Consider the following 11454-nt stretch of genomic DNA (forward strand, 5'->3'; position numbering starts at 1 on the left):
TATTGTTCTTGACAAGCATTCAAGCACATACAGGTGAACTGACTGGAATGGCATATTTATGTGACCGCTTTTCAGCTCTGTCACCGCTCTGTGTCAACATTTATACGCCTTGATGGTTTTCTCCCTCAGGCGGCATCTGTCACGAATACATGTCAAGATCTTCGGGGTACCTTCTTTTCTTCATCTTGCTGGCGCTACAGATCAGAGTGAAAGTGTTGTGTGATTATTTCACGGAAACCTGACACCTTAATTGATGGACAGCGGTGGGTGGAGACAGCTAGGAGCCATGTACAGTATCTGCCACACAGGCACATGATGATCATAGGAAACACATACCTGCCATGTCATTTTAATGATGTTCCTCCTCTGCAAGAATGACCCGGGTTGAAGGAACTTAGAGTATTTGTTTCTGCACATTTTTACGTGAAGTTGATCAAATTGTGGCCGGGTGTGTGGAGCAGAACAGCACATGAGAGAAATCCCTCTTTATATTCGTCTAAAGAGGAATCCTCCAAAGAAATCAGGACTCTTTAATACTTTATATTCCTCATTTGGATATCACACCTAATTAAGCTGAGGACTGGTTTGTTCTTATTTCCATCTTTTGTTTGTTGTGATCTGGTGTCACTCATGAACAGAGAGACAGATAGAAAGGTTGAGATTTTGACTTACCTCTTACTGATTATTATACCATTATTGCAAATAACTGTATTTCCAATGGGAAAGTGGACGGTTATTGAGAGCTTTCGTTGGTGTATGGATAGAGGTCATCGCTTTGCAATCTGATTGCCCCAATTCAGCCAACATATTGAAATATTTAAAATGCCTCGATGCATTCCAGTCACATGATAACCTTCAGCAGGGAGGGAGGGAGGGAGGGTCAGCCTCTCACCGCAAGGCTGATGGATTGGCTGTGTGTGCGTGTTTGTGTGTTTCTCTCTTTTTTAAAGATCTTACATGTTAATTGGAAGTTGACACATGATCAAGGTTTTCTAAGCTTCAAAGAAGTGTCCTATTCAGTGATATTTGGTTACCATGGCAAAGCACTAAGTATAAGTACTAAGAGTTTGTCTGTGAGAAATGAGTATGTGAAGGAACCTGACACCAAAGCAAATGTTCAACAAAGTGAAATATCATGACTGACTCCATTATGTTCATAATCACTGTTAATTATTCACTTTAGTGGAAATTCAAGGAATGTCTAATTCACTCAAATGTGTCTGTTGCCGTCATCTGAGCTGTGAATTCAGCTCATGTTTTTAAGCGTAACGCGAATGTGAAATAATCACAGCCGCTCTCTGTGAATGAATAAGTAACAATTGGGTGAAAGATATCATTTGTATTCATTTCATGCTGACTGCTCATGGGCAAAATGGCCTTTTAATCTCATTACTACAGACCTGAAAAAAATCTTTGTGCAGCACTGAAGACCTATTGCTGCTAGTGTAGGTGTTGCTTTTGCTGTGCGACTGAGTGATTGTTGTTGACTGTATTCAGTGGTCTGCTACTCACTTAATGGATATTTTTTTTCTAAAGCTAGTGTCATATTGATTGGCAGTTATCAAAAGGCCTAATACAGAACCTGCAGCGCCCGTCTGGGAGTCCCCAAAGTAAATCTTGAACAAGTGCAAAACCACATTAAGTGAGATGTTGTGTGTGTGTGTGTGTGTGTGTGTGTGTGTGTGTGTGTGTGTGTGTGTGTGTGTGTTTGTCGCAGTGTAGTCAACCAACTCAAATCTTTCCCTATGCTTCTGTACCTGACTTCAGTCATGAGGAAAGATCAGCCGCACAGTTTTATTAGCATACATCCAATTACCATCACACTCAAACACTTATGGAAGCAAAAACACAACAACACACACACACACACACACACACACACACACACACACACACACACACACACATACAAACAGTGTGTGATGAGGAGAAGCTGGTCCATCCCCACTGAGCATATGAAACAAAGTGCTTTCTGTTCTCAGTAGTGGGACCGCTGACGGCTGGCTGGAAGCTTGAAGAAACAATGTACCTGTGGGTGGGTGCGTGTGTGTGTGTGTGTGTGTGTGTGTGTGTGTGTGTGTGTGTGTGTGTGTGTAGGCAGTGCCATTGCCAGGAAGAATTCATTATTTGCTCCAGAGGACACTTGCCTCTGTGCATCAAAGACCTCAGTCTAATAAAGTGTCTGTTTATTCTCTTATTTTAAAGACATTCTGCTCTTTTCAGTGTTTTTAATGAATTTGTGAATTTATCACTGTGTGACAAATGTTTGGACAGACTGACTACCAGCAGCATTATGCAGTTTGATGTACGAGTTACGTAAATGTTGATTTTTCTCCTTAGCAGCCACCATAGATACAATGCAGCTATGCTTTTTCTGCATTCCTCCTTAATCGGTTATTTGGATTACACTCTTAAATAGCATAAGATTGAGTGGTGTAAGTGTGGTGTTGACTTGTATCTACCTCATGGTACAGCACAGATGGATAATTATTTTGCTCAGTAACCTGACAGTAACTGACTGTATTTGTTGTGCTTGAACATCATTATAATCAGTAGCCAGAGAAATATTAAAATTTTCTGTAGAAATTTCAGATATTTCAAGCAGTGAGGTGGACACCAAACGGAAAACAGACAGCTAAATGCACAAAGAATACATGAAGAGCCAATTAAGCATGAAATGATGAGTACATGACGGAGCAGAGAGAGACGCAACATAAATCAGATACACATGAGCTGCTTCCGCGCTGTCCATCAGCATTCTCCAATGAGGCTTTTCTGAAAGCTCGGCTTTGGACAGCTGGGAGTGAGAGATTGGAGCTTTCACAGAAATCCCTGTGTCTTCAGACTCTTATGAGGCGCAAACACTCACGGCTCGGTCTGGCTCTGGAATGTACAGTACGTAATAACAACTGCAAGTCTGTAGGGACAAATCTGTACGCTCTTGGGGCATTAAGTTCTTTTCGATAATACAACATGTGCAAGCTGACAATGATGACATCTAGTGAAATGTTTTGTCTGATACATGATCTGAATATTCAAAGGATTAGTTGGATATTTTTTAGTACGAATATGCTTATTCGCTTTCTTTCTGAGAGGTAGATGAGAAAATCAAGGCAGCCAGCGTCCAGCATTATCTGTACCATCTGACTCCTGCTAAAACTGCAAATGCTTGTTTTTCACAGACTGAAAAGTTCTGTGTCATTTAGCGAGCTTTACAGGTGCTGGTACCCCGAGGTTGTGGGACATCTGGCCTAATAGTAAGCTAACATGTCCTTCAGGGTGGTCCCTGAATGCAACAGGCATGTAGTGGTCGGTGCTGATATTACAGGATGTTATAAAAACTGAAATGGCCCTTGATAAGAAAAAAGTTGCCCACCCCTGTCGTAGGTTTTCTTAGCTTTGGACAGAGCCAGGCTAACTGTTTCCCCTGCTTCCAGTCTTTATGCAAAGCTAAGCTAATCACCCCCTTAACAACATACTGTGCCGAGATGAGAGTTCATCAGCTGTCATCTAACTCTCAGAGAGAAGCTAATTTACTCGATTATTGCTTCTCGCTGTAATTTATCTGTCCATATAAATGTATCATCTTGTGTAGTTTTTCAGATTCATCTCCAGTTTTTCCTTCTTTTCTTGTGAAATATTTCATAGCTTTAACCCTTATGTCCTCCATGGCAGTCACTGCAACACATTAATGATGTTACTAAGTGGATTTAATCGACTTTATTTAAATACTGTGATTGTGTTGCTGTACTTACAGCAGATGTTAGGAATATAAATGTACAGCACATACGCCTTCAGTTTTTGTCATGCTTTGCATTCAGTTGTGTGTGTGTGTGTGTGTGTGTGTGTGTGTGTGTGTGCGCGCGCGTGTGCTGTTAATATTCAGTGATCATGTTGGAAACCACCTTTCTACAGCAGCCAGTGACCCAACACCACACTAAATATATCAGGGACAAACATAGAGTCTGGGAAGCTTTAACTGCCTTCTAAATACCGTAAACTACCGCAGGTCTAAAATGAACATCTAATCTGTGCACAGCAGCACTAAAATGTCAAAAAATAAGCGCGTTAGCATGACAGTTTGCAAAGATTTTCTATACTCTCGCCCTGAGCAACAACACCTGTGTTATTTTGTGTGTGGTAGTGGGAGAGATACGAGATCACAGTGTCAGTTTGAAAGTGAGCGTAGATATTTTGAAGACACTTAGGAAAGACATATTTTGATCCGGTAGACGAAGCCTCCAGAGGATCTCTTGTTTCTTGTCTCTCAGATGCCTTCTTAGCATTTTTCTCTCGTACGAGAATTTGATTTCAGCCCGTAAAGTGTTCTGATGTGAGGGCTGAGGTTTGTGTGAGAGGGTTCCCCTCTGCAGCTTCCAAACAGAAGGGTGGCACTGCTTCAGTTTCAAGCTTGTTCTACCTAATTTTCCAAAGAAGCAGCAGGAGAAGCACCTTCAGGGGCTTGTTTATGAGCCCTGTGGTGCTGATAAGGATCAAAGTGGTATATCCTCATCACTGTCTTTCTGCTGCCCCCTGAGAGCATATATAAAGATAAAGAACTATGCATATTATTATCTATCGTGCTGTATCATTCATGTGTGCATGCCACTTAGGAAGCACTGCTCTTGCCAGGGATGTTTTCATGTTCTGGAAGAGCTTTATTATGAAAATGCAGGAGATAAAACACATCACATCTGTTATGTAACATATGCAACTCTGATCAAGATAAACCTGCAGGTATGAAAGTTACAAATCTCTCAGGTGAGAGACGCAGCTTCCACAGAACTTTGTGCATTGAAAATACATTTTTTCTTTATAGAAAAATCATTTGAAACTCTGACTCACTGTTTCTCATGGGCATTTCATGCATTGCTGCTCATTAATTAACGTCTTCATTGTAAATTTAATATCACTAAATGGAAGCTTTGAGCAGACGTTTTCAATTTGCGTGTTACTTGAAAACCATTTGTAGTTTATTGAAGGATTCTTTGGCAGCCAAAGCAGTGGAAAATATCACAGATTCAGATGCTGATCATAGTAGTGGCAGTGGTAAGGTAACAGCAGTCGTAGTACACTAATGATATAATTTGATATTTGGCCCACATGCACATAAACTGATTTGATGTTGGCCTCATTAAATCAATTAAATTGATTAAATCCACCGAACATGCTAAACTAAGATAGCGAACATGGTAAACATTTGACCGGTAGGTCAGCATGGTGACACTGAGCTCAAAGCAGTGTTCGGTACAGCCTCGCAGGGCTGCTAGCGAGGTTGTTGACTGCTAGCTTGCATCAGTGAAAGATGACAAATAAAATAGCAGGTTTTAGAAACTTAAATTCCAGTTGTTTCAGTTGTCTGTTTGTGTGTTTCATCATTTCTCTGAGGACAAACAGAAGGAACTGTGACTATCAGGCTGGGAGGTTTGTGGGTGTACTGTGTGCCTGGGATAGATTAGTTCTTGTAGTGTTTTCTGTGGACCACAGGAGACCCAGCATGTCAAAGATAATAGCCTTCCTGATAATATACAAATAGCTTCCTCTCATGTTTGTCTTTCTCTCTTTGCAGTAATGGTGTTAGTACCAATCAGCGTCGTACACCGTCACATTAATTCCCATTTACGCCCTCTTCTGTTCTTTTCATTCAGTTTGTTCAACACTGAAATTTGCTGATTGAAAGCACAGGAGACTACAGGTTCCTTCCTTCACTTCATGTCATAAACATAGACAAACTAAACATTTCAGTTTTGTTAGCGAGTACACATGCATGCCTCTGATGGCTCTGTGTGTGTGTGTGTGTGTGTGTGTGTAGCTCCCTTCAGTTCTACCAGGTGGCCTGTGGTCAAAAGCACAAAGTGACACTCGCTGTGTGTAGCAGCGACCGCCACATACAGAGCAGGGACTATGTGGAGCTTAAAGAAGCTGCTGCTACTCTGTGTGACGCCACAGTGTACAGACACTTTGGAGCTGCTTCATGCCACTTCTTAAAATACAGCATATCACTGGCCTCTCACACCTGACATCATCTGTTAGGCTTGTTGGGCTTTGTGGTAGATCTACGCTCTTCCGTTCACTTCATACATAACACATCACACTCCTACACTTGAGATGATCAAAAGCCAAAGCAATAAGAAATTTATTTAGAGATGTCAGAGAGAATGAAATCACAAGAAAAGAGGTGTGCTTGTGTACTTTTGGCTGGATTAGCTGCAGTAAAAACAGTTCATAATTCCTGTGTTTTTTGAGATATTCCGATTCATCACTCTGAAACCAGTCAAAGAGAAAGAAAGAAAGAACAAAACCAAAATGAAAAGCCTGTCTGTGCAAGTGTGTGAGTCCAAGAATCCTTGTGATTCATAGCCTCACTTCTAATGGCATCTGGCAGAGATGTGGCTCATTGTCATGCACCCCATGGTGCTATCTGCCTGTGGTCCGCATGCAGTGCTCACTTATGTGAGCTACACCAAGCCTCTACTGGGGAGAGGTTCAAAATGAAAACACTGTTGGCAATATTTCAACAGAATTCACAAAAATAGTGAAATATTTGCTATCCAAGCTACTCAGGTTATGGATGAAACCATGCAGTTCAGATGAAAAGCATATAAAATCCCTTTATGTAGCAGCAGTTATGTAGAAGAGAGGTGATAAAACAGGAGGAGACGTCCTGCGACTCATATTTCACTGTTATTGCAGATTTCATAAGAATAGTTGTTGTCATGAATGTGTGATACAGATGACAGGGCTGTTAATTAGCATCCTAGAAATTAGCACTTCTAAGATGACTGGTGGACTTTGTAGACCTGTAGAGGCCAATATTTGCATTGCAGTTAATTGCATTAGCATTAAATCTGAAACAGCATTCATGCACATTCATTAAACAAAGAATTGTGTGTGGAAAAATGGCGACATGGTTAATTATGGTTTCCATTTTTACAGCATTGTAAACAATATTGTCTCTTGAATGGACAAAAGCAAGCAGTGTGCTGCTGTTTTCGTTGAGTTGATGATTCTTTGCTTATTCAGACGCTCAGTAATATCAGGTTTTATTCCATTGCTTGTACTAACAAGGGATAAAAATGCCATTTAAGGACACATATCTGAGCCAATACGATAGAAAGACGGCCTCAGTTATACGTTTCCTACAATTGAAAGGGAAGCTGAATCTGTTTCTGTACAAAAATCTGACTTTTTGCTGCAGTTTGATGATGAGATTTTCAATATGATGTTTAAATGTAAAGCCAAATATCTGGGTATCTATACTCTGTGACTCAATATTGCTACTATTCAGTGTGGATAGATGTAAACTGTTGAAATTAATATGTTTTAATATATCTTGCTCTAGAAAAAAGCATTAACTTTATTTAACTTGTAAACAAGACCGGGCCCAGAACTGGTCCTTGTGGAACCTTTTGTTACTGGTAAAAACTCTTATTGGATAATTCTGGCTTTGACGCACTTTCTTTCAGAAAGGTAGGGAGCTATCTTTAGGGTGTGACATTATTTCATTTTAACCTTTTGATTTTTTTATGACATCAATACCACGTTTGTTTTCGCTGGGTGCGTCAGGCAAAAATGTCCATCAGCCTTTGTGAAAGTGATATTTCCTTAGTTTCTGCAGAAATCTAATTAAACGTTGTAGTGTAAATAGCTCAGAGGGTTCTTCTCTGGGCTTCACTCTTATTTAATCAGGCACTGTGACAAAGAGCCCACGGATATTTACAGCAACAGTCTGGGTGAGTAGTTGCAAGAGGAGCGAGGTTTACAATTCACAGTGTAAGACTCTCCACCAAACACTTGTGTTGGTTGGCAATGAGCCATTTCTCTGGAGGGAGCAGCCAGGGGATTAGTGCCTTGCTCAAGGGCATGTGGAGGAAAGTTATTGAGAAAGCAAAGAGCATTTCTCAGCTTCTCTTTATTTTCTGCAGATTATTCTTTTTTTGTATGCATTGTAAATTATTCATTGTAACTTCTTCTTTTCTTGTTATTCATTGTAATTCTGTTGTCACATTCCTGACACGTCTTTGTATTGATGTTAGAAATTACATACCTACTTCGAAGAGGCTGCAGTGCCGACTTACTGGGGGGAACAGTGTTTGTAGCTTCATCATTTCCCTGCATCGCTTTTCAAAAACATGTGTACTGTAATAAAGGCTAAGATTCCCCCGCTGGTGTACGATTACTACATTAGCCTTTGTCAAACACAACTGCGAGACAGCACATTAAACTGATGTTTCATTTTGAATCCACTGTGCTGGAATAAGTAGCCAAAATTAACTCAAAATATAACTGTTCAAATGCACTGATGAACCAGACTGAGTTTATATGGACAAACTGCACAGGCAGTACTGCTCAGTCAGATAAATTCATAGTTAGATTTGTTGAAAATAAGGAAAATACAGAATAACAGCATCCTGTGATGTGCCGTTCCACATACAAGCTTTATCTTGAATGTTCTCTTTGTACATCATGTTGCCTCCTTTTTAGACTTTCTAGACCAAAAGACTTATCATAACACAGAACTGTACAAATGTTGATTTTCATTCAGCACGTCCTGAATAGATTTGAACTCCAGTTCAGCTGAAGAAGTGGCGAAAGATGCTGTCACTAAAATATTTAGCTTAATATTCCTCAGACTGGACTTTTCTTCTTGTGTAAGTGGCTGCTAATATGTAAGACTACAGTATCAGATGAAACCTCTTCTTATGTTCTGAGCTGGCAGTGGTCCTTGTCAGAGTGTGCATGTATCTGTGTGCGAGAGAAAGAGAGAAAGTGAATTAAACAGCTTTTCTTTCCTTTCACCCTCACTGCTTGGCTTAACTCTGCTATGGATCACAGAGGACTGGCTTCAAGCTGAATAATGCAGGGTCAACATGAAAAGAACATGAGACCTCGAAACACAAATATTCAGATTTTTTTCTTTTTCTCGTTCATGTTCGGGTTTGGCAGAGAAATGATTGTGACTTTCCTTCAGCGTATTCGCAACAAACATTTTGCTCTCCAGAGTAATGCCAGAATCACATTAACCTACATTTTAATTGATCAGGAAAACAGGCTCCCAGGATCTTTTGCTTTGCAGCCTGGTGTGGTTTGGCGGCACCAGGAATCCCAGAGTGTCTCTTTAAAACAGGTGGTCTGTGGGAGCGCAGGTATGAGTTACACATACTGTGGATGAAGGGGTCATGCAGATGCCTAGCAGACATGTCTGGTCTCCAAACACTGGCACTGCTTCCATGAGATACCAGAGTCAGGCTGGCGCCACCGTCTCCAGCTGAGCCAAACAAGATGAGCTGGCTAGCTCCTCCACACTCAGAGGTGTCTCTTGTCGTATTTACGGCCCCCTTAACCCTCCTCTCCTCAACAAATAGCATTACATCACTGACCCCATTTCAGACCGACTGCGAAGCACAGCTCATGGCCAACACATTTCACCACCATTTACTGTCACTTGAATTTGCACCTGCCCACTTTGCAATGCTTAGACATTAACAGAAGCAGTGAATCAAGAGAAATAGTCAGAATATTTGTTGTGCCTTGCATGTGCATAGTTTGGCGTATCATGACAGGCGGTAACAGCTGCTGGAATATGTGGTGCACTCCGATGGAAGCTGTGATGATGAAACCAGGGTGACCTGATTTATTAGTACACAAGCGTCTGCAGAGGAGTCACAGGAAGTACTTCCATATGGATTTTCTGGGGACTTGACATGCGGGGCCTCACTCTCTAAAAAAAAAAAAAAACACCCAAGGCCCATCTTTTGCAAGTGGGCGGAGGGTCCAAAATAAAATCAGCTGTCACTGTCTGCTCGCTGGACAGAGGTGAACACATAGCACTGGAGCTGGTCTCCAACACAGACTGGGATTTGCTATTGGCTTGGAGAGACCCTGCAGGCCGGGGGTGCAGTGGCCTTTGTGTGGGATTTCTACCTGTTGAGTTCATATTTTTCTAACGCATCATCCTCCCTTCCTGGTAGGTGATGCACACTCTGAGAGCGATGTTTGTGTTGAGTTGAATTTTGTAGAAATATGTGAAGGATTTTGGCTTTTAAATCTGATTTTTTGTGAATAATTTTGCATGCATAAAATGTAATACATTCTGAAATCTCTTTTTGATGTCAGCAGAGAAACACATGAAAGGCTGGCACTGAATTCTTGATTGTACTCTAAAATTCATCAACATTGTCCTCATGCTGAGTGCACTTCTACTCATGATACAGGATACAGGAGGCGAAATCTAAATCTTATGTCAGACCTGCGGGAAAATAAACTGTGACTAAAACGCTAAATCAACTCTGGATTTTTAGCTTCGGGAGAGATTAGGTTTTCTTTAACTAATTCCAAATATATGGAGTTCTGAGTTATTTGTACCAAGGCTCATACCTCCAGGTGTTCTGTCGCTCTACTTCCTCATCGCTGGGCAAGCCGTGAAATGAGGAATACTGAAGAGTAATTACAAATAAAGGCACAAACACAAGGTTATCAATGCAGGCTATCTAAAAGCTTTGGTAAAGGAAAGCCTTGACCTACAGCTTTCCTCTACATCTCACTGAGAAACACGACCCTTCATGGTTAAGTTTAAAATAGGCTTGATTTATTTTTGCAAGTACATGGCGCCTAGATTACTTCACTTTCTTGTTATTTGAGCTCTCAGCCCAGCCTAACATGTCATGAGATAGCCTCAAACTGTTGACAGATTTTTTTTGGCTGCAAATTTTATTTCCTACCACAATAATTTACGGTCTATGAGTCAGTGACTACCTGGAATTTTCCACTGATTAAGTTTCGTGGCTAAAATCTAGATTTGTACTAAATGATGTATGTACTGTAAGAAACTAAAACTCTTAAGATTTCTGTATATTCATGCCCCTTATCTTTCTTCATGGACTGATTGGTTTGCACAAACATAACCACCATTCCTCCAAGGCTAAAATAGATCATCCCACACTGGTAGGCTATAAGTCAAAAATGGTAAGTAAACATGCCAATAGAAAGCAGTAACAACACTGCAATGCACCAGTAGTTGTTATAAAATGTCTTTTTGCAATGAAATTTAGAGAGCGTCATTAATGGGTTACAGTTTCAGGTTCAAGAGCCCACAATTCTGCTTATTTCTAAGTAGTTAATCACTTTTAGCTATCTGTAATTCAAGGGCCTGTTTGAAAATCTGATGTGTTCGGATCTGATTTGGTGTTTCATTGACTCTGTACTCCACTCAGTTTTCAATACTTTCGACATGATGCACCGTGATTAAGTCTGTCCTGTGCAGCCAGAAAAAATATTACAGATGTGAAATATAATCTCACATCGGCAGTCTGGAAGCTTTTGCTGACATTATTCTTGATGTTACAATGAGTCGCATGCACACATGGCTCCTAGTGACAATTCACCGCAGAGCAGAGCTGAGACGAAGATTTTCAATATGCTGTTAGTCTTCAGAGTAATGCATAGTCTTATGAT

This window comes from Chaetodon auriga, chromosome 13 (assembly GCF_051107435.1).
Source record: "Chaetodon auriga isolate fChaAug3 chromosome 13, fChaAug3.hap1, whole genome shotgun sequence".
NCBI lineage: Eukaryota > Metazoa > Chordata > Actinopteri > Chaetodontiformes > Chaetodontidae > Chaetodon > Chaetodon auriga.